Raw genomic sequence first — 5,000 nt, 5'->3', positions numbered from 1 at the left:
AACGAGTCGAGAACGGTCATTATACAATCCAGAACTGGTCGTAAGAACGTGCTGGTCGTTTCGCAACCAGCGTCGTGATAATTTCGTTCGTAATCAGGCAAGTCGTCACACAACACACGCCATGGTGGAGGGGGGGAGGGGGAGCCACGAAGGTCCTCCAACGGTGAGGAAAAGGCAAATAGAATTATTTATATGACTCGCGCAGTTCCAACTAGCCACCGGAGAAAGTAATGGCCATTAAGTAGATCGGCAGTTACTCGTTCGATAGTCTGCGTGACGTGTATTGTGACGAGCGCAAGGGAGAGGATTCGATTTTCCGTGTGCGTGACGTTCTTGTACGAGTCGGTGATAAATTGATTTTAAATGGACCGGGTTTACTTGATCCCGAATTCGAAACGGTAGGTCTGCGGAAGGGAATGGCATGTGATTTTTTTTTTTTTTCTTGTTTTCTGATGTAGGTATCGTGTCTTTATTTCAGGACGCGGTTTCGGGTGTTAACATAGGTAATACTGTGAATGTCTTTGACGGTGGGTTTGGTCTTTGTCGTAACAGATTTTTGAAGATTTTAGAAAGAAAAAACCCTCACGCGGGGACTCGTGTGACGAAGGAAAATGGGCCTTACGCACGCGGGTCATAAGTGCGGGACTTGTAAATCGGCGATGCACTGGTGTGGAAACCAGCGTTTATGTGTATTACCGTAAAGTGCATAGATTCCTTTGTCGGCCGAGGTAAATTGACCTCGAGAATGAACCGGATTACCTTATTTCCATCGGCAGTTGGTCGGGGTGGAAAGTTTTTAGGTAAGGTTCTAAAATAAACCATGCATTTGAAATAAACCACAACCGCAATATAATGGCTGCGTTTCTCTTCGTACTATTGGTTTTCATTCTTTATTTTACCTTCGAACTTTTTTTTCATATTTTTTGAGGAATGGTTCTGCCCAATTTTATCGCTGGAACTTAGGGCGGGGGAGTGGGGGGGGGAGGAAATCGTAAGTGTAAAGGTTACTTGAGCCCCAAAGAGAATGTGATTAGCGACGAAAGAGCAGATTAACGCGCTCTTTTAGTGGCGACAGAAACCAGGCAGCGGTTGACGGCGCTACGGTTTGACGCGTTTCTTGTCGCAAAAGTGGTGCGCTTTTCGCAAGCTTTTGTCACGGTGTTTTCGCGTGTTGCCCCGATGTGACTGGGACTAGGGTGAAGTTGGGTTGTTTGTCACCTTAGAAAGTCGCGAATTTTGTGAAAATTGTGGTTTTAACTGCCTTGGTAGAACCGTTGGTCCTAACGATTTTGCGGTTAAACTGCGGGTTGGGGTGGGGATAATGAGATGAAAATTTGCAATTGGATTTAGCGGACGAAAGAAGTGTAAATCGATTGTGTACAGGTGAAATGTATGTTTATTTTTTCTTTAGAAAAGTCTTTATGGGCCTAGGAGCAAACAAACATGCACCAATAATTCCAAGCATTTTCATTTGCCCCTCTCTCTGATTCCACCCAACAACAAAAATCTCGTTAGATGCAGGCCGAATTTCACTTTAATCCTTCCCACGTGAGCCGGATGCATGCTAACCCCTTGACCCCGGTGCATTGTGGGTCGGGACAGCGCGGACTCGGCGGCCATTATAGGCCCGCCCGCAATAAAGGTCAGGGCACAGCCTCGGCAGGAAGTGCGATCTGGTGCCCCGGTAAAGGTTTTTGATACTCTGCCACAAAGGGTCAAGTTTCTGATCGATCGCTGTCCCAGGGTAAATATTTGGCTAGAGAATGGCATCGGGAAAGGCTGATTAGGTTTCAACGCCGGCCGTGGCTCTTGACGTATTACTCCTTTCTCGCTGTGGGTTCTTGTGGATGGACTCTAATTTAGATATTGTGTGGCCGGATGGGGGACGGCCGCTCTGCCAACGCATTGGAAAATAAGGGAAATGAAGATAGATCTGTGTTTGTGTGTGTGATACGTTCGTGTGTTTGGTTTTGCGTGTATGTTACACATACATGTATACATGGTATATAAATATGTTATATAAATATATATATAGTATAATATATACATATGTATATATATATTATATGTACATATGTATATATATATATATATATTATATATGTACATATATATAGTGTGTTAAATGTATATTTATTTATTTATATATTTATAGCTACATACACATACATTCTTACATTCACACACACACACACACACACACACACACACACACACACACACACAAAATTGTACTTTTATGGACGTACACGATTGATAACCGTGTAACTTCAGCCTGTGGTTCGGCCTGTACAGCCTGAAGAGGAACTTGACTCCTCATTTACCCAACTTTTATTCACGTAGGCCTACTCCTTGACCACGGTTCTCCCTTTTCATCGTACTCGTCGAAAAGACCAAATTTCTATCTCCCGCCGCAGGATGCTCAACCCTCCCTCCTCCCTCCCCCCCTCCCCCCTCCCCCTTCCTTTCCCTTCTCCTACCCGGGTGTCCTGCGGCTCAATAGGGTGAGAGCGACCACGCCCTTCATCCCAGGCGTATCTGACGATCGTCTCTTAGGGTGTCACCTTCGCCCCCTACCCGCCCTGCATCCACCTGCATTTATCGGGTTCACGGCCTTCTGTCTCGCTGCTCATCTCCGCCCTCCCTCTTTCTCACGCTTGTCCCAGGTGTCTTGGAGGCTCCCACGAGTCGTCAGAGTAAGGGAAAGAGTCTAAGGCCTTCTCTTTTTCTCTTTCTCTCTCTTTCTCTCTCTCTCATACCCCCCCTCTCTCCCTCTCCCTCTAATACTCTCTCTTTCTCTCTCTCTCTCTCTATCTATCTATCTATCTATCTATCTATCTCTCTCTAATACTCTTTCTCTCTATCTATCTATCTCTAATACTCTCTCTCTCTATCTATCTATCTATCTCTCTATCTCTCTATCTATCTATCTCTAATACTCTCTCTCTCTTTCTTTCTCCCTCTAATACTCTCTCTCCCTTTCTTTCTCCCTCTAATACTCTCTCTCTCTCTCTCTCTCTCTCTCTCTCTCTCTCTCTCTCTCTCTCTCTCTCTCTCTCTCTCTCTCTCTCTCTCTCTCTAATACTCTCTCTCTCTCTCTCTCTCTCTCCCCCCCCTTTCTCTCTTGGGGGTTGGGGTTGGGGTTGGGGGGTAATGCGTCCCGTTTCACTCGGCTGATTTTTATCTTCGCTTAAACTCTCGCCTTCGTGCCGGAATTTTTACTGCGAGCGCATTCTTTTTATTTCAGGCATGTACATGATCGGCATGTATCGTCCTTGCGTGGCATTTTTCTCGGGAGGTTTGGGGTTCTTTAGTCCTTGATGCTGTTGCATGCTCTCGTTTCTTGTTGATTTCTGCATGTTTGGGTTGACCGTGTGCCTTGCATAACCCGTGTTATTCCCCATAAATGCACATGTTATCTCATGCTGATACAGTATTTCCCTCGTCACGTAGCCCGGGGAACACTATCCCACAACATGTTTGGGAAACCTGTCCCTAACAGTAGTAGCGCACCTTGTATGTAGTGTAACCCCCCTCCTCCCCCCACTCCTCCCTCCACCTCCAGCTTGAACGAAAAGCTCAATGTTATCGAACTTGATCCACGAGTACATTCAGCTACAGACATTAACATTTCATCACGCAGGCAGGCCTATTCATCTCCATGGGACTTGTCTCTCCCTCCTGAGTCACCACCGCCGCCAACCTGATGGCCATTGTCTGATTGCCGGCGGGAGAGATTTCGGTTTTCGGACGATGGCTATCAGCGAGCGGGCGACCGGGGTGTATATGTGCGTGTGGTGATGGTGGTGGGTTGTGGTGAAGGGGATAGTGAGAGGGATGGAAGGTGGAGTGGAGGGGAGGAGGGGGTTTGGGGATGTGAGAGTGGGTGGGTGCGGGTCATGCTTGTGGTAACTTCGGGTATGAGCTTCCAAGGACCGGTTCTTAACCCAGGTGGGCAAGTGCAGTGTTATGTGGAGTCCCTCTTTACAGATACAATATTGAAGTTGTTCACGTAGTAGTATGTGTTTTTTTTTTCATAGTATTGATTCCATTTTAATGCCGCCTTTGTTTCAATATCTATGGCGAAATCCAAGGAAGTTTTAGGATCATGACAATTACGACCCAACGGGACACCAAAGCCATTGCTGCCGGAAAGACGTTACAGAGTGCCTCGCGGCCCTCCTCTGATCGGCGAGGGGAGCGTGCTTGGGCGATCAGTCATGAGAGGGGAAACAGGCCAGGCACAGGGGCTCCGAATCCCTCCCTCCCTTTTGTCTTAACCGGCTAATTGTGGTGTGGTCGTTGTGGGAGGGGGAGGGGGAAGGGGGAGGAGAAAGAGGAGGAGGGGTTGGGGGGGAGGAAGTTACACACAGCATCATCATTTCATCCCCGAGATGAGAGCTTATTTTCCCAATTACCTCTCTTGTTTACCTGTGTTTGTTTACAGTAATTGATGCTTATGACGAGAGTTTCGTGGACTCGCGGGAGATCATTAGCCTCGTTCTGTAAGGGGTGCTCGTTTGCCTGAATAGCCGTTGATTAGGATTTGATGACAGTGATCGTCCTGTCGTTTGATAAGAACAAGGCGATGCGACAGGTGGATGACAAGTATTTACTTAAACGTCGAGCATGAGAGTAATTTGTCCTGCGGGGATGCGAGAGCTTTAAATACATGATTTAGGGGAGTCGTTCGGAGTCACCTGGTGACAGTGGAGGTATTTTCTAGTTATTTCGAAGACGTCTGCTTGCCTCCCCGGGCCACTCGTTCCGGCATTCTCTTCTCTTTGAAAGCACGCATCGACGATAGGGGAATGACGGACTAAAACCGAACCGTGTCTTATCATCATATAATCAGCCCATGGGAAGGTCTACAGTCTGTTGTACAGTAATCCCGCTTGCCATGTGCTTTGTGGGGAATCTTTAAAATGTACAGAAATGTGAGAATGTGTTGTTGGGTATGTTGTATCTGGTTTCTTAAGGAAATTCGAACTCTATATATA

The 5,000-nt window shown here is 46.8% G+C and overlaps 1 protein-coding gene across 1 annotated transcript in view; it reads left to right on the top strand.

Annotated features, from left to right (window-relative positions):
- Nucleotides 1–276: 276 nt before the first annotated feature.
- Nucleotides 277–5,000, top strand: part of LOC122252380 (uncharacterized) — a 20,198-nt gene continuing 15,474 nt past the window's right edge. The window contains exon 1 of the mRNA XM_043014830.2: nt 277–398. The gene's annotated coding sequence lies outside the window, so the exon portion shown is untranslated. The remainder of the gene's footprint in view (nt 399–5,000) is intronic.

Source organism: Penaeus japonicus, unplaced genomic scaffold, assembly GCF_977035675.1.
Source record: "Penaeus japonicus unplaced genomic scaffold, GWHDUDI00000001_assembly GWHDUDI00000010, whole genome shotgun sequence".
Lineage (NCBI taxonomy): Eukaryota > Metazoa > Arthropoda > Malacostraca > Decapoda > Penaeidae > Penaeus > Penaeus japonicus.
Note: the sequence above shows the minus strand (reverse complement) of the source record. Positions and strands in the feature narration are given on the sequence as shown.